Raw genomic sequence first — 25,381 nt, 5'->3', positions numbered from 1 at the left:
TTAAAAAAGGAACTAAAACATTATTTAATTACTTTTGAACAGAAAAATTACAGTAAGTGTGTACAAAATTTCAAATATAATGACAGTGACTAAAGTTTTTGTCTCAGAATGGGAACTGTAATTATATCCTCTTAAAAGTAACTTTCTCATCTCCAGGAAAGTGTTCTTGTATTATTGAAGACACTGGTCAGAATCCTATTAGTGTTTGCCTAAGGTTTGTGTAACTTGCTTCTCCTAATTGCAGCGGGGTGTGTCTTGGTCACACGTGTACTCACACACCTGATTGTACACCCTGGCATTTCATGAATTAGCTGCAGCAAATTACACAAATTTTATACAGATACTAAAAGGATTCTGGCCACTGTTTCCATACCTCTCCCAATACCAGGCAGAGCGCTTCAAACAGAAGCCTAGGCACTCTAGCTTTTATATTGTAAGAAAGCACTTCCACGTGTCTTTGTTTCTCTTGAACTTGGATTGGGACTATTCATTTCAAGAGGCGTTAATAATGCACAGAAGTACACACAATAACAGGGTACAGCCTGCACAATATTATAGTTAATGGTAAACTCCCCATTGATGTGAATGAAGCTGGATATGTTTGATATTTTTCACAGAATAGATGAAAAAAAACTGTAAAACAGGGAAGCAAGTGTAAATGAGGGAGGAAGAAATGGCACACAAATTCTAATGCCAAAGTTATGTTTAATGTAAAAACAAACAAACCCCAACATTATAACAAAGCAAACCCAGACAACATACTATCATGCTAAAATATTTAATACAGGATATTAACTTTTCTTTTAAAAATGATTTTAAAAGCAGTTAACGGTTTCAGTATAGTCATCCCTCTGATAAAAGTGAAAGTGTGCATCAAAACTATTTATTTGCCATAATTACTAGTTAGCCCATTGGTTTCAGATTGCTATTTCAGCTGTGGATCTGCTCACTGCACAATAATTGAAAGTTTATTTATTGATGCATATTAAGTACCAGTGCATTTAACAGAGACTGTAAAAGACAGTGTTTCCGAATTTTAAAAATGAACCCAAAGGAAGCAGCAAGCATTTATTCAACTGCACTGCAACCGTATTATTTGGAAGTTAATCCTTAGCTGAAGAGCTATTTTTCACAGTAACAGGCAGCGCACCAGTACTGGCAGATCAAAGATTCGAAACTAAGAAACATAATTTACAAGCAATAGTACAGTATCTGTTTTTATGAGACTCTGTGGAGGTGTAATGGTCTGAGATATTTGGTAAGCTGCAATATTCCTTTAAAATAAGAGACATCTGGCAACTCTCTTATGCACTCACATCACATGTACTGAAATGGAAATCAGTGTCACTAAAATCCTTAATGTCAGTGCTACCGACATTATATCTGATGCAATCCATGGTTTATTTGTATGACAGACAGACAGACAGACAGACAGACAGACAGACAGACAGACAGAAAGAAAGAAAGAAAGAAAGAAAGAAAGAAAGAAAGAAAGAAAGAAAGAAAACCTAAACAAACCATGTTCAGAAAGAAAATTAAGAGAAGAAATTAAGAAAATGAGTGACACGTCCATCTTGGAGCACAGAAAACCTCATTTTCAGATAGCATAATTAGCATATACAGTATAGAAGATTCAGATGCACTGAAATACTGTTCCACATTTATATCCTTTTTTGGTTGTATAATTTGGAACAATCAGAATTGTTGCACAGACCAAATTTGCTTGGTGACTTTTAAGAGACATTATTTTTCTCTTAATAAAGCAGAAGAAAGCAGTAATGTTATTTCAAAATAGTTCCCATATTTTGCACACCAGACAAAGAAATTCATCAAATTGTTCCTCTGCCCTTTGTGACAAAATTAACTAATGGTAAGGGGTGTGGAGGGAGTCTGTTAAGGCGTAGTAAGATTTATTTGAGAGCTACACTGCATAGGTACATATGGGTCTAACCCTGCAAATGGAGACTGTCACTTTGTAAGTCTACAACAACAACACAATCATCACTATCATCAACATCTTAGAGCTGCAAAGCTGGAAGACACCCTATATACCATATCTAGTCCCTGCCAGGGAGACCTAGTGAGGAATCGGAACTTCCATTCTCTGGCTCCATAGCCAGATACAGACACCACTGAGCTTTCCAGAAATTTGATAATCCAGTTTATCCCAAATTTAATGGAAGTCTAGGAATAAAAGTACCTTGTAGTTTGGTATTTTTAACGTAAGGTGGCACACAATGCTGTGTCAATTTTGTTTTAAACGTTTGTTAGAAACATAGTGGCAGATGCAGTACAATAAAACTCCATGTTATTTCTTAGTGTTTCTCAACATCATAAATGACTAAAATTATTGATCAGAACTAGTGTTAACTGCTGGCATCAAATCAAAGATAGTATGACAGCCAGTTTGGTCGCAAGACAAAGAGGAAAAAAAAGAGGAACGTTTCAGTGGATAATGTGGGAAACAGAAGGAAAATGTAGAACAGAGAAATATCAGTTTCGAAAGAACTATAAAAAATCTTCAATTTCAGAGCATGCTGAGCGGGTTCAAACTTGCTTTAAACCATTAAACTGAGTACTGTGGCAGTTCTATCAGACCGTAACTTCAGTGCAAATAAAGGCAAAAGGAAACAATTCTTCCTCTCTGTGTTAAATCTGTGTTCTCACCATTGTGTTATCAAAGGATTCAACTTGGCAATACGTAAACCTCCAATCATCTTAAGCATGTGAGTAAGTGCTGTGTGGAAGAAGGCTGGTCTATTGAACTAAAGAGCAAATTGTTACAGCTCTAAGTGAGGCGTAGTCTTCCTGTTATCTATTATAAGTAGATTGGTGACAGGTTTGCACTCATATGTAGATACCTCACCAAAGCCAATGGCCCTTGGTATGTCCCCTGCCCTTCCTTCCATGAATATGTTCATTTCCAGTAATACACTGAAACAAAAAATGCTGGAGGGTCAAGGGTCACACAGCTTTTTTTCTTTAACTACAGAAGATACTCTTGAGTAGTTGCCAAGGGCAGCATCTGCAACCAGGGCAAGAACAGTGACCATCATTCAACAAAGACTGCATCAAACCGAGGGATGCATTAGAGATGCATGAGAGTGCACCTCTGATATTGTGTGACCAGTCAAAGCAACATCCTATAATAAGCCATTTGTGAGAGGAAGTGGCAATTCAAACAAAACATTAATATTTTTGAATGAGTCCCTGAATATGGACCATATTTGGCAAAATCACTGTAGATAGTACAGGCTTGCTCTCTGTCAGATGTGGAGAAGGCTCACCAAGGACTTTTAAATATCTAATTTCTGATTTTTTTAAAACAGTCCTACCCTTTTTTGGTCAGCTTGTAGTGAGTTCAGTAGTTATTTTTCAAATGCCAGCCACTGCTTCTGTAAAAAGCATAATTCCTACTACAAGCTTGTTTTTATTAGGACTTGAGCCATCATGTCAATTAGAAGACACAGGACCTTAAAGGTGCATATTTTACATAGAAAAGGTTCCTAAAGTGTAGCTGCATATGCTCATTGAAGTAGTCTGTAGCTAACAGTTATGGTAGATGGGGTGCTTGCCAGTGGCTCTTGGGCATTAAAATCCAGCTGCCCCTGTGGAATATGGCAAGAAGAGAGGAAGAAGCAAAGGGAGATTAAATGAAAATATAAGACAAAATGAAGGCCAGTGTGTCTTAGAGGATTATTTTGGAAGAGAGACAAAGGGGGGAGGCGGAGCAGGAGGATGAAAAGCGAAGAAAACAGAAGGTAAGAAGATAGATAACAGTCTACTTTTACTCTTTCCTAACCAGGTAGGGGGTTGTTTCCCACTCCACTCCCTACTTTATAGCTTTTTCAGACTCCTTGCCCCCCATAAATTCTAGATCTGAGGGAGCTGTATGATCTCAGAAGTCCTTCACCGGACTGCAAGACAGACCAGCCCACATTACCGATGACTGAGGAAAGCACCAAACGATGACAATTTTCCTTTTGTTTCTGTCTGATTCACCACCCTCTTCCTGTAACATCTACACCCACTCAATGAGACTGAAACTAGAGCATTGGGGTGAGGCAGAACAAAAATTCATTTGCTAAAAACTACAGTTCTGGGTCAAGTTTGGAAGTGCCACCATACTAAACTCACCTCCTTCCTCATGAGGCTGACAGATAAAAGGGGTGGGAAATCCTGATTCTATGCACAAGGGGAGAAACATTCAAAGCTGTGGTGAGGCCGACCCTCAAAGGGAGGCACCATCCTAGGCCCAGCAGGTTACATGCTGTCATGTCCCTTCCAACTTAGGGTGATCCCAAGAGATCTTTTGGAAGTTATATGAGACATTAAAGGAGCGTTTTGCCCTGGCTAACCGCTCTGGCACATTTCCACAGCCAAGGAAATGTCCTCCTGAATCCTAGTCCAGCACTCTATCCCCAGCACACTTGTTCTCTTACTAAGGTTTTGGAGGAATCTGAGAGGTTCAAGGAGTGGTTTACCATTGCCACCCTCACTAACTTTCGATGGCAAAGGAGGGGCTCGAACAGAAATCTCCAGAGTCCTAGTCTGATTCTGCATCCATTATGGCACACCGGTCTCTCAGGCCCACCTACCCACATTCTGTGGGGAGTCATGTCTGTAAAAACCTCTTCTGTGGGGAGTCATGTCTGTAAAAACCTATATATATTTGTTTGGTAAACGTCCAAATGCAGAAGCACACAAACAGCAGTAGAGGTTTTTACAGACATGACTCCCCACAGAATGTGGGTAGGGTGGGCCTGAGAGACCTGATATATATATATATATATCTTGGAAGGAAAGTCCACAGCACATCGTCTGCATTTTACATTTATACTCCATTTTTCCTCCGGTGGTCTCAAAACAGCATGCACAACTTCCCCCAATCCACTTTCCCTCCACAACAACCTTATGAGGTAGGTCAGGTCAAGGGAGAATGACTAAGCCAAGGTCATCCAGTGAGTTTTGTGACTCATTAGGTGCTAACCGCATGTGGGTGACTAGTGTGGGAAACAGAACACTGGACAAAATCAGATGGCTTTTGGGTTGCTATCCCACACACCTGTCAAAAACATTTACAGGAACGCCTTATATTGATACACCACATTTATGTCCCATTTTTCCTCCAGTGAGCTCAAAATGGCTACATAGTCCTGTCTGCAAGAACTTTCTTAAGTACAGTACATTAGGCCGAAAGAGAATGACTGAGCCATTCAGAGCTCATTTTGGTGTTAGCTGTATGGTGTCTAGTAGGTGGTCAGGAAACTGACCGTTGGACAAAAAACTAGACGGACTTTTGGACTGCTGAATTGTCAGGGCTGCTTAAGGAAATAAAGCCTCCATGCTTGAGGGCAGTGCACCTCAGCACACTGCTCAGTGCCAAGGACTGGGAGTGGGACTGAGAACCAACTATGCATTTTGTTTGATCCAGGCTTGATTGATTTCATTTTTGGGTGGCTTCCCCCTAACATACTATAACAGTGACATGACGATCTCCTAATCTATATTTCCAAAGCACAGTAATCTGCAGCATGAGTCGTATTTGTGTAAGTGTCTTAAATATCTTGTATCAACTGCTGTGGTAAGCCTGGCACCTTAAACACCAAGAGATTTTACCTGACATGGCCATTTATTGAATGTGAGTGACCTATTTTATCAGATACATGTGATGAAAAGGGGTGTTTTTTCAGGAAAACTGATACTACACGAAACACAGTCATCTCTGAGATGCTACACCACTCTTCGCTGTTTTTGCTGCAGCACACTAACACGGCTACCTCCTTGCAGTCTCTTTCAGCCTGTGCTCCTGCTCAGCAATACAAGGAAGTCGTGGCTGGAAATGGACTGCTCTACAGGAAACCTCACTAAAGTCTAGGGGCCTTTAACATTGCACCAAGCTCTTTGTTGCTTTTGTTGCAACCCCTTTGGGCACTGGTGGAACTTCCTGGGCTGGTTGCGTTTACTGAAGGCAAAGCTGGGCAGCCTTCTGGTTTGTAGAATCTCTGATGATTCTGTTTCTTTCTTCCTCGTCGTGCTCCTTCCCAAAGGTCTTGGGCTTCATCCAACACCCTAACCAGCACATCATTCTGGGATGCCTACAGTTAAGGACATCATTATGTCAGGACTGTTCTGCTGGGGTCTGGGTAGGGCTGATGCCAGTGGTGGCTGGGGCCATCCCTCCTTCTCTGTTGCCTCCCTATTAGCTTTGCTGGCCAGGGCTGATGAGGCCTGATGGGCGTGGCTGCCCACCTCTGCCTCTATAGGGCCGAGCTCAGATGTTGCTGAACGGCACATAACTACTGGAGCCCTATTGTTGTGACCTCCGTCCCTCCTCTTCAGCTTAGCTGTGTTCTCGGTCACACCGACATGGTTGAGATCCACGAACGGCTGCCTCCATAAGTTGTTGGAACAAAGTGTACATTCATATTTATATTTTCATGTTGCTTTTTGAAAGGTTTATACTGCTCACAGTGTGGAAATATGGAAATATTTCCACGTGGAAATAAATGGCAGTGTGTGTATTTAAACTTTATTCTGTAAATTCTCAAGGAAAAATTCATTTCATTTTAAGCATTTATATTGTAATTTTAAAAAAACAAAATCAGATTGTCTCTAAGCTACACACACACACACACACACAAAGCATGCAAGCGTGTGGCACCCAAAAAAGCTAACAATTTTATTTCATCCTGTTTTTGTGAAATACAGGTCACTACCACGTCCACCCCCAAAACATTATTATTATTGTAATAATAGCCATGTACCATCAAGTCGACTCTGGCTTATGCCAACCCTTTTCAGAGATTTCTAGGTAGGGAATACTCAGAAGTGGTTTACCACTCCCTTCTTCTGGGGGTGCCCTGGGACCGTGCAGCTTTGCCCATGACCATAAAAGCTGCCTCTTCTGGGATGCAGAACTCCCAACCTCTGGCTTCTCAGGCAGAGATACCTAGACTACTGAGCTATCCAGTTATATAAGCATTGTTGTTGTTGTTGCTACCAAAGCACAGTGGTTTGCAAGAGGGAGGGGTGGGTGGGTAATGATTCTTGTGGTTTGTTCCCTCTGGACCGCGCTGCTTCCACCAGGACCAGCACCCTGCCACCCTCTTTCAGGATGCCTTTATTATTCTAAGAAATAAAATCTGAATAAGGGCTGTTCTATATTTATTGATCTATTTATTTTATATTAAAAGGATGTACATCCCTAACGTCAGTGTGGTAAGAAATGTGGCAAGATAAGATGCTAGAGGCATCTGTAATTCTAACAAGAGCTGGTATTTCTGGATTTAAAATCCTTCAGAAACATATCCCATTTCAGATCCATATTTACTGAAATCGTTCACTTACATTGATTATTCTGGAAGCATACATTTTGTTCAACTATTAGACAACTGTACTCTCTCAGTTCTTCAAGTATGGGGAACTATCCAAAAGGATGAATGTTTAGAATATGGACTATCATAATTATTCTGAAGTGATTGAATGCAGACACCTGATTCTCTATCAAAGGCGAAACATCCATCAGCTCAGATGAGGTCCCTGTGCTCCAAGATGTCAAGTACGCTCAAGTGTTTGGCTTCATTGAGTTGAAGATGTTCAATATCCTCAAGAATCAGGTCCTTAATAGAGACAATTCTGATTTGTAATTCTGCACTTTTAGAAAGCCAGGACCAAGTTTACTTGTGACATTTCTGCATAGAAAATACATAAGCTGAAGAGAAAAATGAAAAGGCACACATTCACAGCATGTCTGGGAGTTTAATGATTACACATGAGGATGCCTTGAACCTTGACCCTTTTGGATGGCTGCAGTTTGTACACAGAGGCATGGAAATGCACACATTCACGAACATACAACATCACAGATTGGAGAAGGGAACAAAGAAACTACTGGGAAGTCCTCTGATTCAAATCTCAGCTCAAACGTGATGCCACCTGATGGCCTCTGGCTAACCTGAAAGAAAAGGATTATAACACTGGCCTACCTCACAGGATTGCTGCAACCAAATCTAATTGGAAGAGTTTTGAGCACAGAAAAAAATACTGTATCAATGCATTTTGCATTATTATCCTCATTTGCTGTCAGTATTCTGGTTGCTGTTATTCTTATTGCAAGTACGTATTGTTCATGCAGGCATGCCTGTTGTAGTTTTTCCTTCGACCCCCAAGGAAAAGGAAATGAACTGGTTATTCAAGAGGGGGAACCCTACCTTTGAAAAGAGCCCTCTACTAGCCCCCCCTTTTTTCTGCCTAAGGGAAAAGACATATTCCTACCAGAACTTGCATTACTAGTGTGCAACTAGTACAACGATTTGAGTCCAGGACATTTGAAGGATCATCTCACCCCATATGAGCCTCCTTGGCTTTTAAGGTCTTCTGAGGAGACCCTTCTCTCAGTTCCACCTCCTTCCCAGGATTGTTTGGGGCGGACACGAGACAGAGCCTTCTCAGTGGCTGCTCCCAGGCGTTGGAATGCACTTCCCCCCTCCCTCTTGTCCTTTGATCTTTCCTCTTCAGGCAGGCTGAATTGTCTCAGGAATGCTGGTTTCTAACTTACATATTTGTAATTGTTTTTAAACAATTAAGAAAAAACTTAATTTATTTTTAATTGTTTTTAAAATATGATATTTATATTACGTTTTTAAATCTGTGTTTTATGTATAATGAGCCATCTTAGCTCCCCTATGGGGAGAAAGGCGGCCTATATATAATACAAACAAACAAACAAACAAACAAATAAATAACAAGAGCACTGTGCAAGGCCTCCTGAATTGGGAGCAGCAGATCTGGTAATAACTTTTTTTTTTTTTTGGTAAACAGCCAGGTTGAACGATCAATTCTGATCAATTTATATTTGTGAAATTGAAATCACTATATCTTATTCTCAATTCGCTTATTGGAAGGAAGACAGAGTTGTGTGGTACACACCTGAACACACCCAGTCGCCTTTGATTCTGGGCACTTATCTGGGCCTTGTCAGTAGTTGGATGGGAGACTACCAGGGATCTACAGAGAGGGCAAGGACAGAATCTTGTCTGAAAAGCTGGAGAACCATTACTGCCGGTCAGAGCTGACAATACTGATCTAAACAGAGCAAGGATTTGACTCTGGATAAGGCTGTTTTCTTACAGGCTTTATACATTTCTGTGCAAGTTTTTGTGTGCTTGCCACCTCCACATACAGTCCCTTCCTCCAATCAGAATCACATTGTATCATTCTTTTCATGGTGCAAAGCACACCGCAGATAAATTAACTGCACTGTTTTTATTACCAGCATGGTGTACAGTGGTGCCTCGCTTGACGATGTTAATTTGTTCCAGCGAAATAGCTGTACAGCAAAAACATCGTCAAACGAAATTAAAAATCCACTGAAACGCATTAAAACCCGGTTAATGCATTCCAATGGGCTGAAAACTCACCGTCCAATGAAGATCCTCAATAGGGGTGGCCATTTTCCATGCCTGTGCAGCGAGGAATCCATCCCTAAGCACAGCGGGGGGCCATTTTCTTCAGCCGGTGGCCATTTGGAAACCCAACAATCTGCTGTTTTTGATCGTCGTAAAGTGAAAATTGGTTCCCGAAGCAGGGAACCGATCATCGCTAAGCGAAATTCCCCCATTTAGACCATCGTTTTGCAATCGCAATTGCGATTGCAAAACTTCATCGTAAAGCAATTTCCTTGTTAAGCGAGGCAATCATTAAGCGGGGCACGACTGTATATGGTAAACTCAAAGGGAGAAACAATTCAGTCTACAATGGTGTAAATTCATTTTGAGATGTATGATGTGTTATAAAAATAAACGAGCCCAAGAAACCAAAATCTGTCACTGCCTCCATATCTTCCCCTTCTATTTGCCAGGAGGTGATGGGACCAGTGGCCATGATCTTAGTTTTTTTGATGTTGAGCTTCAGGCCATTTTTTGTGCTCTCCTCTTTCACCCTCTCACTTTCTGCCATCAGAGTGGTATCATCTGCATCAGAGGGTGTTGATATTTCTTCTGGCGATCTTAATTCCGGTTTGGGATTCCTCCAGCCCAGCCTTTTACATGATCTATTCTAAATATAAATTAAATAAGCAGGGGGACAATATACAGACTTGTCGTATTCCTTTCCCAATTTTGAACCAATCAGTTGTTCCATATCCAGTTCTAACTGTTGCTTCCTGTTCCACAAATAGATATCTCAGGAGATAGATAAGGTGGTCAGGCACTCCCATTTCTTTAAGAACTTGCCATAGTTTGCTGTGATCCACACAGTCAAAGGCTTTTGCTTAGTCAATGAAGCAGAAGTAGGTGTTTTTCTGGAACTCTCTGTCTTTCTCCATAATCCAGCACATGTTAGCAATTTCGTCTCTAGTTCCTCTGTCCCTTTGAAATCCAGCTTGTACTTCTGGCAGTTCTCGGTCCACATATGGCTGAAGCCTACCTTGTAGGATTTTGAGCATAACCTTGCTAGCTTGTGAAATGAGTGAAATTGTACGGTAGTTGGAGCATTCTTTAGCACTGCCCTTCTTTGGGATTGGGATGTAGACTGATCTTTTCCAATCCTCTGGCCACTGCTGAGTTTTCCAAACTTGCTGGCATATTGAGTGTAACACCTTAACATCTTTTTAAATACAGGTAGTTCAACTGGAATGCCATCACCTCCATTGGCCTTGTTGTTAGCCATGCTTTCTAAAGCCCACTTGACTTCACTCTCCAGGATGTCTGACTCAAGGTCAGCAACTACATTGTCTGGGTTGTCCGGGACATCCAGATCTTTCTGGTATAATTCCTCTGTGTATTCTTGCCACCTCTTCTTGATGTCTTGTGCTTCTGTGAGATTCCTACTGTTTTTGTCCTTTATCATGTCCATCTTTGCACAAAAGGTTCCTTTAATATCTCCAATTTTTTTGGAACATATCTCTGGTTTTCCCCTTTCTATTATTTTCCTCTATATCTTTGCACTGTTCATTTAAGAAGACCCTCTTGTCTCTCCTTGCTATTCTTTGGAAGTCTGCATTTAATTTTCTGTAACTTTTCCTATCTCCCTTGCATTTTGTTTCCCTTCTCTTCTCTGCTATTTGTAAGGCCTCGTTGGACAGCCACTTTGCTTTCTTGCATTTCCTTTTCTTTGGGATGGTTTTTGTTGCTGCCTCCCATACAATGTTACAAGCCTCCATCTATAGTTCTTCAAGCATTCTGTCCACCAAATTTAGTTCCTTAAATCTGTTCTTCATTTCCACTGTGTATTCATAAGGGATTTGGTTTAGATTATACCTGACTAACCCAGTGGTTTTTCCTACTTTCTTCAGTTTAAGCTTGAGTTTTGCTATAAGAAGCTGATGATCAGAGTCATAATCAGCTTCAGGTCTTGTTTTTGCTGACTATATAGAGCTTCTCCATCTTTGGCTGCAGAGAATATAATCAATTTGATTTCGGTATTGCCCATCTGGTGATGTCCATGTGTAGAGTCACCTCTTGTGTTGTTGGAAAAGAGTGTTTGTGATGACCAGCTTGTTCCCTTGACAAAACTCTATTAGCCTTTGCCCTGCTTCGTTCTGAACTCCAAGGCCAAACTTACCTGTTGTTACTTTTATCTCTTGACTCCCTACTTTAGCATTCCAATCCCCTATAATGGGAAAAACATATTTGATGTCAGTTCTAGAAGGTGTTGTAAGTCCTCATAGAATTGGTCAATTTCAGCCTCTTCAGCATTAGAGGTTGGTGTATAAACTTGGATTACGGTGATGTTGAAAGGTCTGCCTTGGATTCGTATTGAAATCATTCTATCATTTTTGAGATTGTATCCCAGTATAGCTTTTCCTACTCTTTTGTTGACTATGAGGGCTACTCCATTTCTTCTGCGGGATTCTTGTCCACAGTAGGAGATATGATAATCGTCTGAATTGAATCCGCCCATTCCCATCCATTTTAGTTCACTGACACCCAGGATGTCAATGTTTATTCCTGCCATCTCCTGTTTGACCATATGCAGCTTACCAAGGTTCATAGGTCTTATATTCCAGGTTCCTATGCAGTATTTTTCTTTGCAGCATCGGACTTTCCTTTCACTTCCAGGCACGTCCGCTGCTGAACGTCCTTTCAGCTTTGGCCCAACCACCATTAGCTCTGGAACTACTTGTACTTGTCCTCTGCTCTTCCTCAGTAGCATGTTGGATGGCTTCTGACCGGAGGGGCTCATCTTCCAGCGTCATATCTTTTAGCCTTTTGTTTCTGATCATGGGGTGTTCTTGGCAAAGATACTGGAGTGGCTTGCCAGTTCCTGCTCCAGGTGGGTCCCGTTTGGTCAGAACTCTCCACTTTGAGCTGTCCATCTTGGGTGTCCCTGCACAGCATAGCCCATAGCTTCTCTGAATTACTCAAGCCCCTTTGCCATGACAAGGCAACAATCCGTGAAGAGGAATTATCCAATTTAAATGCTGTCAAATGATTATTCCTTTTAAATCACTTTCACACCTCACGATTGCCAATTACAATACAATTGTAGCTAATTGTTCTACCCCATCCCCTTTTCTCTTCATTTACATGGCTGATTTTATAACAATCATAGAAGCATTTTGTCCTTAAATGTATTTAGCAAATATTGTTAGAAGTTTAATAGCCCAAAATAAAAATCCTCCATCAGACCTAGAGAGAGATTAGCATATGAGCAAAGCAACTAATGGAAAAAAACAGCTAATAAAAAAGTACCAGAGGTATTATTGTTTTGTCTTATTATAGGACAAAGCTATCTAACAGCTGGGTATAAACTAACAGTTTTTCTGTTGAAGGTAACACTAAAAAGAACAACTTTGAAATTTAAAATGTCCCCACTGGCAAAATTCAAATATTGGCCAAAATCCTGTTGCTTAGTGGAGTAAATTGCACTAGAGTAGGCCCTGCTGAATCTTGTTTGCAGCATATAAAATTCTGCATACATACAGCTCAGGTATAGTTCAGTGGGTTGGAAAAACTGGCTGCAGGGCTGGGAGTCATACGTTTGCATCTCCACTGTCCCTCCTGGGAGATGGGCAAGAGCCGAAATCACCTAGAGGGTATGTGGTTGGTGAGGTTATGTGCCTGTCTATGGCCTTGCACAAGCTACATGGTCTCAGAAGGAGTGGCTGATACTTCATACTGATCAGTTTGTATCTAGAAAAACCTGGGAGAGACACCATAAGTGTGAATCAACTTCATGGCACACAATTAATTTTATACCTGAAGACACTTCTCAAAGAGTTTCAGCTTCTGGAAATGTAGTTTTCCTTGACTCATATCCTGGCCACTACCTTCCCATCCACTTAACTAGTGTCACCTACATATTGATATGTGAATCAAAATGAACAGAAATTAGCACAGCTTAACATTGGTCGATTGTAATCAAAACATACAAATATGATGAGGTGAAATAATTAGACTTGGGAGGGGGGAAATGAAAAAAAATGCCACCACTGAAGATTTCAGTGACAAAGACAGACTATTCAAATTGATAACAAAGAGCATCATGTAATTTCAGGTAAAATATCTTTTCAAATCAATAAATATTTTAATAGTTGTTGAATAACTGATATCCGATGGAAGAAATGATATGAAAAACCAATCTATTTTTTCTCTTCCGAACCTTCCCTGGACTGTTGTGATGTCAGGAAATTTTCAGTGGTCACAAATAAGGAAAACCCATGATTTCTGGACTGCATTCAATTAAAGTGAACAGTTTTGCTTCCTAAGTGTCCATCATGACATTTACACGTGTGATATAATATGGTCTGATGACCAGGGTTGAAATCTCCACTCAGTCGAAACTCACTTGATGACTATGGGCTGGTCACACTAATCTCTGTCATAGGCTTGTGAAGACAATGTGAGCAAGAGGAGAGCTCTATAGGCTGTTGAGAGTACACTGGCGGGAAGACAGGAATATAAGCAAGATAAACAAGCAAACAATAAACAAACAATAAACAAAGGAACAGAATTATGAATGTGATGGACAATATCAACGTTTACCGGTTCATTATGGAAACAGAGGTGAAATTAGGTCATTGGCCAAAGACACTTGGCTTCCAGGACTTGCTGCCAGAAGTCAAGATGTTTGGATAGCCCCATTTTCAAATAAAAATAGCAATCAGAGTAAGGAAAAAAATTGTTCAAGGAACAGAAAAAGCAGCAGAAGATGTGTTGGTCCATAAGAAAAAGGGTCCACAATCCTAAGCTTGGCACTATTTTATGGGCCAGACCATCGATTTTGAACATTTAAGGAGATTCCGACATTTAACATAACATATGCACACACTGTGCATGTATATAAATTGAACATATGACAGACAGAAATGAGGGGGAAGTGTGATTTGCAAAGTGTGACTCAGTATAGAGTATGTGGGCTCTTAATCCATCATCAGGTCTAGTCATTATCTAGCCAGCATCAACACCCAGTTTAGCAATAGGCAGGACAGTTACAGCATGCTGTTCATTCACAGTGTTCTTTCACTGTCTTTTTGACATTTATGTGCATGTTTGCAGGCTTCTAGAAAAGACTGACCAAGAAAGACCATGTAGAGAATAATATTATAATAACAAAAACAATCATCCTCATTTCAGAACCGCAGAGCTGGATGAATGCATTGAAAATACTCTACTCAGTACAGTGGTGCCTCGCATTATGATGTTAATTCATTCCAGCGAAATCATTGTAGAATGAAAACATCGTAAATCAAAATTAAAAAGCCCACAGAAACGCATTAAAACCTGTTTAATACGTTCCTATGGGCTTGAAACTCACCGTCCAGCGAAGATCCTCCATAGCGCGGCCATTTTCGCTGCCCATGCAGCAAGGAATCCATCTCAGAAAACAGCGGGCGGCCATTTTGAAACTGCCGATCAGCTGTTTTAAAATCGTCGTTTTGCGAGAATCGGTTCCCAAAGCAGGGAACCGATCATCGCAAAGCGAAAAAAACCCATTCAGACCATCATTTGCAATCGCAAAAAGATCGTCGTGATGCGGTTTCATCGTTAAATGGGGCGCCCGTCTTGTGAGGCACCACTGTATGTACACATTGTATACTCATTAACATGATGTGTGTATTAACTGAAAATGTTTGTCTGCAAACATCTGAAGTGTATCTATCAAATTAATATCCAGATATTAAATATGCTAATTCTGAATTAGATCCAGTAAGCTCAACTGAGCCTGTTCTCAAAAAAAATGTGCAAAGACTGCAACTCCAGATTTATTCTGGGCAGCAGTAAGTGAAGATGATTTTTTAAAAGATACAGTTAATACTAATTAATTACATATGTTGCACTTGACAGCCATTTCTCTTCCGGACTGAATTAAATGTTCTTGCAAATACTGTACACAGGCATAGGGAAAGCACATCTATATCTTTAGTTCAAAAACATAATGTCAGAATTTTGTGGCTGAACAGGACTGAAGGAGGTGGGTGGAAGAATACGAGGCATTTCCTCCAAAAATCTACCCGGCAAGCAGATTTCACATTCAGGCACGACAGTGGCCCTTAGAGAAGACTGTGATCCATAAACAGCACAGATCACATATTATAAAGGCTCTTGTTTGTCATTACCAACATTTCTCATATGGATGAAAATAACCCAGGAGGGGGACATTTCAACATGAAAATAAATGGGGCTAAATACACCTATGCATGGCCTTTCTTGATTCAGATCAACCGTTTGCTTAGCTTTTAAGGGACTGAGAATATTAATGTGCTCTGGCAGGAGGAGAATGCATGTGTAAATACAACCCCATGAATGGAAGGTGCTGCTACAAGCTGATCTGATTACTACCTTCCAGCCTCCTCCTTGATCCCGTGCCAGACACAGCAATCTATTTACACTGGAGCTATGGCTCTGCTCCCTTTGCCTCTCGCCTTCATCCTTGCCCAATCATCTTTTTACAGGTGGGGAAAAAGCAACGTGCACACAACTCTGGATAGGTGTCTGTGCGTTTAGTGCTTGATTTAAAAATATGCCATTTTTATCTAGCATATTGTGTTGCTTAGAGAAATAGTCTGCCTTCTTCAGAAGAACAGAACTATGAACGTCAACTGCATGGTTTTAATTCTCACAGTTCATCTGTTATGGAGACAAAAAATATTGTACAGATTTATTGGGGCCAATTCAAGAGACCTTATTGCATGGGCCAGTTCTCTTTAAGCATATGAAGGCAAAGATCAGTTGTGGAAAGCTGAAATAAATGGGGACCAATCTTGAACTAATACAGGTCACCATGCAGATTTAGAGAGGCCAATATACTGCTCTTGTCTAAAATAAACGTGATAGTCCTTTGAAGCTCCAATCTCTAATGCACTGAATATCCTAGTCTAGTACCTGCCTGTCCAATCAAGTTGTGTTGTCACTGCACTAAGATTAGAGTACCTCTTTGCTAATAAGCTAAAGGAGACTAAATACTGATTATATGTATATTTAGACGTAATCTAATACTCGCTGGGAAAAAAAGCCTTCTCAAGCTGGCTGCAACACACCGGTACACATTGCAAAAAACACCCCCCTTTTTTATTTTGGTAATCCACACATTAATTTTTAATGCAATTGTACAAAGCTGTTGCATTTCAGGCTTGGAGAAAAATATTCTATAGCCATGACTGGGTGACATGGTGCATTAATTCAGTGTCCTTCACTCCCAGGACCTGTGTATAATTTAGTTCAGCCTGAAGAAAATAACTTTGATCTGAACGCTGTGGGGGGAAAAGAAAGCTACATATGAAATGAGTTTTGCTGGGTTTAGTGTTGTTTCTTATATACAAGAAGACATATGAAGATAAACTGCTTTAGCATGCTACTGACGTGCTCCGGGATTAAGAGCAGAACACTCTTAGCTGCTATAGCTCTCTTAGATGCACACATACACACAACATCAACCGACCCCCTTATTTCTTGCCCTCCACTTCTTCTGTTATTACCACACACATGCTCTATATAACAAGGTATAGCAAGAAAAACAGGCTGCTACTGATACACCAACTGCCCCAGTAACAGAAATGCCATACTCTCCTTTTTTGGTTAAAATGTACAAAAATTAAACACAATTTCCTAGATTTTGCATCTAGGGCTTGTCAAAGTAAGAAAAAGGTAAAGCTTATCACAGATAAACTATTAGTTCCTTCAAAGGACGGTGGTGCATCAGCTCGTCTGGTGTAACAAAGGAACTTTCATTTTTGCTCATTTTTGTTAGGGGAAAAAGAAAAGAAAAAAAAGAAGAAGCAAGGAAGGAGAAAAGAGAAAAAGAAAAAACATAAAGAAAATATAGTCCGATTTCCTGGATTTGCCTGTTTGCAGAGCAAGCCTTTACTTCCTTGTTATATATTCTCTCTTCACTGCAAAGAAACAAGATTAGTGGCAAAAGGATGAGTAAACAAATGGACACGCACTGGAACACCAGGGTAAGATTAACATTCCCTCTGCTTACACCTCTCAATTATGTAGTCCATCAACATGCTTCCTTGCTTGTTCATCCAATTAAAGGGATAGAAACAAAATATTTCAAAAAGAGAGAGAAAGAGGAATAGCTCATTATCTGAATGCTTATCTATTGCAGCAAGTAATCTAGCATTTTATTTACACTTAATGGAATCCACTGTTTTGAGAAGGAGTTTTGAAATCTATGTTATGGCTGTATTCAGACATCATAATAAACCTTTGCAGGAGCAAGCTTCAGTGAGTCTGGGATTTGTATCCCATCTCTCTCCTACTAAGAATGGATTTGAGAACCTTTGGTTCCATTTTTCTTTTAATTAACCAAGCAGTCTCAAAAAGGTGTAGCTAATTGTTATTATTATTTGCTTAAAATAAGCCAACAAAGCATTGTTCATAAAAATTGCATCATTTATAACCCATGCATAAGATTAACCATATCTCGGGGTTCATGCATAACTCTCAACTGCAGTTAACACAAATACAGAAAGAAAAACAAATTTTCTGACAACCATGCAAGAAATCAAGGGATACAGGGGAGATTTGCAGCAACTCGTTCTTGTCGTGATAAACCATGGTTTGTCACGATGTCTGAAAGTATGTATACATGTCTTTTCGTTGAAAACTAATTGTTCCCCACACAATTCTGTTCTGTTCCAATAAAGTGACCCCAAATGCTCTTACAAGCTAGTTCTTTGTCTATGTTCTGATGAGCTCCATTTATTTTGCAATAGGAACATCGGGGCTTTGTCTGGAAGAAGTCAGACAGCATTGACTGACCAGCACACAACTGGAAGGTATGAGGAAGGAAGGTGCTGGATTTTTTTAAAATCCAGCTCTCTAATTAAGGGGGAAATATGATCACTTTCCCAAACTTTCTACTCATCTTTAGCCTGTAGGTGGCTTTCAGGAAAAGTTACTATTATACTGTTAATGATGCAGATGTTAAATAACAAAGCTGTTTAAATAAGGTCTCTTAGATTACCAAATTCAGGGACAGCCATTTATCTTTTGGCAGGAGGATATTGGGGGTGGGGAATGTTATAGCTAATCTGCATATCTGACTATAAACAAGGTGAGCAAACATCTCAAACCCTGCAAGATCTTGGACAGATAATTTACCAAAGGCCTTATCAAGCAGGAACAGTGAAGTGAGAGGGACTGCCTGTTTGTTCTCAGGGCTTGGCTATTTCCACCCACCTTGCTCTGCCCTCAGTCCTTGAAATTTTGGGATAGCAATTACACTTGGGTGTAGGCGGATGCCTTTCTACTGTTTTTCTCCCCACTATGATCTTTGTTAAAGAGATGTACCCAGACACAGGATTTCGTACTCAGACCCACATCTTGCATCTGCAAGCACTTTGCTACTTAGAGGAAGCCAGAACAGGGTTATGGAATATGTCTTTTCTTGGGCTCAGAGAGAGGCAGGTCTCTTTTTACTACCTAGTAACGGGCTCTCTGTCCCGTGGGCATTTTGTTTATCTTTCCCTCTTTTACTTCTTGGGGGATGCCGCTTCATATGAGCTCTTTAATGAATTGTCTAATGAAACTTTAATGTTGATACTATTGCTACCCCATGCTTACCCATAATTGATATATGGGTAAGTGGTGTTCTTACTGAAACTTCTGAAATGTTTTCCAGGAATTGTAATGTTATATTTGTATGCTGTCTTATGATATAATGTTACAGTGCATTATTGTAATATTGGTACACATATTAATTTTATCTTGTGAATGGCTTTCAAGCATAATGCATAGTCAAAAATGTAGTAAACAATTTGATTTATGGCTGTGGCAGTCTGACACCCACAATCTTCTAATAAGATACGAACTGATCTTTTAACCTATTGTTGTATGTCTGTAACTGTATGCATGTCTAAGTTCTGAAAATTGATTTTCAATATATTAAAGGTAGCAAAGTTTGTTTTACTAAGGTTGACACCTCCTTATTCTCCTCTGATTATAATTCAACATTACTCAAGCAGGTTAATAATACTAATAAAGTGGCAAACGAACATGCTATCAACCCTCTCCAGGGTTGCTAGAGAGTATTCAGAAATGGCTCACCATTCCCTTCTTCAAAGTGGTGCCACTTTGGAACTACATAGCTCGCTTAAGTCTCTACAGGCAAGCTTTTCTCATAGGAAGCACAGTGGGAAATCAAACTCCTAGGCTCTTTGCTCCACTGGCGTGCATCCAACTCAATAAGCGATCCAGCCAACCATTATAATTATGTACCATCAAAATGGATTCTGACTCATGGTGAACCTTGCTAGGGTGTTTTAGGTACAGTATACAGTAATCAGCAGTAGTTTTCCTTTTCCCTTCTTCTGGGTCTGGGAGAACTCTGCGACCATGTGGCATGCCCAGGGTTTAAAAAAGGTACATTCCTCTCACAGGAAGCATAGTGAGGAACTAAACTCCCAACCTCTGACTCCACAACCAGGTACCCAACTCACTGAGCTATCCAACCAAAACTGCTTTATGCATACGTGAAAAAGGAGATTGTGATGTTGTATTACATGACCTTTCTAGCATTGAGTTGCAATATCTGATGCAACAGCAGTTGGTCTTTCATGGACTTCCCGTTTACAAATGCAACAACATTAAATTCTCATTACTGTTTGCAGTAGTCCTTGAATCTTTCCTCAAGCCTTTCTGCAGTCCAGTTGCCGTGTTTCACAACTCCTGCTCCTCAGCTGTACACAGCCAGCAGTACGAAAAGTACCAAAAGACCTCGGACAGCATAAAAACAAGTTCTCGTCATTTCCCATATATTCATTAAAATCTTGCGGAAGCAACTGAACAGCAGCAGTGACAGCTAATCACTTAAGGACTTCTGCATTAACCACAGTTCTCTCCACCACTCCGCCTCCCCATCCTATTTTCAGTAATAATGTTCAAGGCATGATTTAATAGAGACAGTCATTAAATACAGTTAACACATTTTACACTCAAGTTAAGCTTAGAAGTGAATGAATATTCACTTAAACATCCTAAGGTAATCAGCTTGGGCATTTTAAAACAATTTGCAGGAATGCTGGTTTAAAAAGTTGAATGCTTCCAATTGCCTTGATAATCGGAAAACCTCAGTAGCTGCATGAAAGGTTTACAGACAAAACAACTGACATGTAAAGTAGGGTGATTTAAAGGGACACACATGTTTCAGAAGTCATTTGGAGTAAAGAACTCTTCTTTTCAGACTTCTGCTTTGAAAAGATGCAGAAAAGTGCTTATAAGGACTTTACAGAGTATAAAAACATAACGTGGGCGCAACACACAAACACATCTGCATGAGCCTTTGGCAGTTTCAAGTATCAGAATTATATATGTGTTTCTGTCCTTCTTGTTTTAGTGTCAGTTGAGCAGCTTCTCAGACAATTTTCTATTCATTACTGAACTGTGGAGAGGAAACACAGAGGTAGCATTTTTCTTTTAAACCATGTAATGTCTTCTCGCCAGATTCCAAAGCCTCAAGGAAAAAAAGAGAAGTTGTCGGGCTTTTTCCCCTCCTTTTCGCCTGCTAGACAAGCTGTCGTAATTGAAACGAAGTCTAATCAGACTCATTACTGTTTTCAGCAATTTGCACCACCAAAGATGCTTATTAGGTAACAGTGTTTAATAAACCGCTCTTTAGAAAACTACCAGTAATGAGCTCTTAACAGCCAATCTTTAGCGGGAATGTAATGTGAAAAGTGTTTCTAGCACTGAATAGATTTTCACATTTAGTAGTGTCATAATTAAGCTAGAGGAATTGGTGGCTGCAACGTTAGATTTATTGCAATATAATTTACCATCTTGCCACCCCCTCGCAGTATGTTTGAGAATGCAATCTTTATGTTTAAACAAAAATTACAGCTAATATTTCCGCAGCAATTTTTAGAAGTGTGCCAACCATACCTACGGCTTGATACATAGTATTCGCTCATAGATTATTGGGGTGTGTGGAGGAATGGGAGGAGAGCTTTAGAAGACACATTTCATGCACGAGGCAAACATTTATTTCTTCCTTTGATTTATGCATAACCATCTATCTCTCCTTAGCCTTGTTTGCTTGTGTACTGCATGTCAAAGAGACCATGCCACAATGCTGACAATTAATAAATACTGTAGACTTGTCAGTGGACAAATGAACAAAACTTTAAAGTTACTTAAAATTTTAATTAACTGTATTCTTTTCTGAGCAATACCTCAAGTGCCATCAACCCTGGTTGTTATTAAGCACCTAATAGCCACACTTGTAATACTTCAAAAGTAACATGCCAGCATATATTATTCATAAAAATATAGCTATTAGTGAGACAGAGGGTTTTTTAAATCATTAGAAGCACCATGAAGATGCAACACTATGCATCTATGAAAGAAACAACAGATATATGGTTTTAGAGAGACAAAGAGAGAGAGAAAAGAAAATGTGTCTAGCTAATTAAAAAATATATATAAAAGTGAAAGCAGAGCTCAATGAACAGTCCATTCTTTAATTCTCTTGTGAGAGAATTGGCACAATAGGTGTTTGTCAATTATGAGCTGGGAGTACGACACAGACTGATGATGAAATCTTTTGAATTCACTGTTTAAAAAGGAAGTCCTTGTTTTAAGATTCAGATGGTGCTTTGTTTGCTGAAAAACAGGCCAAACAGTATATGCTTGAAAAAGGTTTCCAGTTGGATTCAGTTGTTCAATGAGCACAATTTACAAATAATGAAGCCAGGGGCAGGGGAGAGAAGAAGAAAATGGGAGATTTTAAATTCCCTTGAAACAGAACTTCATGATAAGATATTATAGATAATTCCATTACTGAGTAATTCCCCTCAGAACACCTTTTTAAATTTATCTTACCCCTGCCCCCAAACTTCAGTAATCCTAATTGGAGCCAATAAGCCTCCATATCTGTTTGCAGCTTTCAAAATCAATAAGGCTATGAGAACTGAGGCTGCCAAATTAATGCCAGCTCCATCTGATTTTTGTGGTATGAACTTTTTGCACCTAAAAAGGAGCAAAAATCAGAAAATTGCTCCCGCAGGTTCTTATGTTTATCAGACCAAGCTACCCGCCAGCTTCTTAAATCCAAACTGAATTGCCACACAGATTCAGACCAAGCCAATCCAAGCTAATAACACAGTTCATACACAGATTCAAAAAAATTCCTTGTCAATCTGATTCATAATCCCAAATATGGCCAGACATATTCATTCAGGACCACCTTCCGATGGCAACAGTTCACAGAGGCTCCTCAGTGGCTTTGGAATGTCCTCCCTCACACATCTTAATAATAAAGAAAACCCCATAAATGCTGAACACAAATCTTGTATTGTGGAGATAGTCAAAATAAAAACCAATTAACAATTGTGTCTCTGTCTGCAGTTTATTGGAGTTATTTGTTTGGATCCTAACTAGGTGTTCATGTAAGAAAATCAGATCCGGAGGAGAATCATGCTGGCAGAATGGAAGGGAGCAATTTTCAATTAATCTTCCTTCCCCTTATAGCCCTCATGACACCTTTCCAATGGATTTTCCAAGCTTCTGGGGCCTATTCCTTGGTGGCTCAAGGTGCTGAATAATGGAGGGGGAGCTGGAGAGTATCACCTCCACCCCCAACTGATAGCAGGAGTGTCTTGTGTGTGGAAATCTATTCTTGAGATAGTTGGTGAACCAATGGGTGTAAACCATGCCCCCCAAAAGACATAAGCAATCTTTCAAATATGTGCAAGAGAGCATGAATTCGCCTTTTCTTCCAGTTTATCTATTTCTTGCATTTATATCCTGCCCTTTGTCATCCAAGCTCAATGATCCCGTTTTTAGCTTTGCAACCAATCTGTGAGTTTGTTAAGTTTGAGAGGTAATAACTAACCCAAAGCCACCTAGACAACAACATGACTGAGCAGGATTTGAACCTGGGACTTCCAAAATTGATTCTATCTATCTTATCACCACACACTTGATTGATGTACATATTATTCGCCTTGTGTTAGGAGTCATAGAATAGGCTTGGTCTAGCAAGATGGTAACAAAAAGTGTGCCATGGATTTGCAGATGCATTCAAAGTTGTCTGCTTTTTTTTTTACCATGACTCTCCTTATGCCATAATATAAATTGCTCCTGTAAAGAGGAAGATTAACTGAATTTTTAAAAATTGGATTTCTGTACACACCTCTTAAACTGGCAGCCATCTTGAAACCTCACTCCAGAAGTACAGATCTGAGCATGTTCTTTTATAGCCTTTACAACGGAACACATTTGCCTTTGAGTGCTTTGGTGGTGCTGTATAAAATATATTTCACACACCTCACTGCAGAAGTCAAAATGAATTAGAAAAAAAAAAGAGAAGAGTAACCACCACAAATACGATTGTAACATAATGTTGAGGAGGGGGGCCAACATTCCTGCCTTCGGAGGAGTCTTCATCATCTGCCATCCCTCAGTTGCTGCTGCCAGTTGCAAGCCTTCCTGGGGGCTTGGACTCCCTCGCAGGATTGGGCCCTCACTGCCTCTGGCTGCCCCACCCCCTCCTCAGCACCAGCCATCTGGCGGGGGGGGGGAGAAGCGGCTTTAGAAGGGTTTGTTGATGAATGCCAGGTCAGTACAAAATAAGACTGCCCTCATCCATGATGTAAGTCTGGATGAGGGTGCCAACCTGGCATGCATTACTGAGACCTGGGTGGGAGAGGAGGGTGATGTCCCCCTCTCCCATCTGTGTCCACCTGGGTACTCGCTTCAGCACCAATGTCGCTCGGAGGGTCGGGGAGGAGGAGTTGCTATACTCCATAGGAGTTCTATCTCCTTGACCAGGCTTCCTGTCCCTTTGAGGGGAGGTCTTGAGGGCCTGTATTGTGTATTGGGTTTACAAGGCAGATTGGGGATTCTGTTGGTGTACCGTCCGTCCTGCTGCGTACCAACAGTCTCCCTGCCTGAGCTGACGGAGGTAGTCTCGGACCTGGTGTTGAGGACTCCCAGGCTGTTGGTGCTGGGGGACCTCAATATCCATGCTGAGGCTGCCTTGACTGGGGGGCTCAGTACTTCATTGCCGCCATGACAACCATGGGGCTGTCTCAATGTGTCATTGGCCCGACACATGAGAAGGGCCATACCTTGGACCTGGATTTCTTAACAGCACTGAAAGATGGTGGTTTGGATGTGGAGGGGCTGGTTGTGACTCCATTGTCATGGTCAGACCACTTCCTGGTTAAGTTTAGTCTATTAGCTTCTTCTCTCCTCTGCAAGGGTGGGGGTCTATTACAATGATCCGCCCTCAGAGACTAATGGATCTGGATGGTTTCCTGACTGCTCTGAGGGATTATCCATTTGATATGTTTGGTGCTCCTGTCGAAACTCAGGTCACCCTATGAAATAGGGAGATGACCCGGGCGGTTGACACAATTGCGCCTAAGCGCCCTCTCCCTGCACGCAGAGCCCAGACAGCTCCTTGGTATACTTCTGAACTGCGGACGATGAAGTGAGAGGGGAGACGGCTAGAGTGCAAGTGGAGGAAATCCTGCTGGGAGTCTGATCGAACACGACTTAGAGCCCATTATCAGGCCCATTTCGTGGCAATACAGCTGGCAAAACAGCTGACCGTGTCCAGAGGGTGGTGCTGGGGCACAGTTGCTCTGTCCCATGGTTTTCATGTAATGGAGTTCCTCAGGGCTTGATACTGTCCCCCATGCTGTTTAATATCTACATGAAACCGCTGGGAGAGGTCATCAGGAGGTTTGGGCTGAGGAGTCAGCAATATGCTTGTGACCCCCCCCCCAGCTCTACCTCTCATTTTCCACCAATCCAGGTGAGGCGGTTTCTGTGCTGAACTCATGTCTGGACCTGATAATGGACTGGATGAGGATTAAATTGAAACTCAATCCAGACAAGACGGAAGTGCTGTCAGTGGGTGCTTCGCCGGACAGGTTGGAGGGTCATTTCCCTGCCCTGAATGGGGTTACACTCCCCCTAAGGGA

At 40.8% G+C, this 25,381-nt stretch overlaps 1 protein-coding gene and 1 long non-coding RNA gene across 6 annotated transcripts in view; one reads left to right on the top strand and one right to left on the bottom strand.

The window, feature by feature from the left end:
• Positions 1 to 25,381, bottom strand: part of FIGN (fidgetin, microtubule severing factor) — a 160,974-nt gene that overhangs the window by 13,397 nt on the left and 122,196 nt on the right. The gene's annotated exons all lie outside the window — the stretch shown is intronic.
• Positions 9,849 to 23,654, top strand: LOC144589626 (uncharacterized). The gene is made up of 2 exons (XR_013545865.1): positions 9,849 to 17,401; positions 18,167 to 23,654. It is a non-coding gene; the product is annotated as an uncharacterized LOC144589626 (long non-coding RNA).

This window comes from Pogona vitticeps, chromosome 1, assembly GCF_051106095.1.
Source record: "Pogona vitticeps strain Pit_001003342236 chromosome 1, PviZW2.1, whole genome shotgun sequence".
Taxonomy (NCBI): Eukaryota; Metazoa; Chordata; class Lepidosauria; order Squamata; family Agamidae; genus Pogona; species Pogona vitticeps.
The sequence above is the reverse complement of the archived record's forward strand: the minus strand, read 5'-3'. Positions and strand labels throughout refer to the sequence as shown.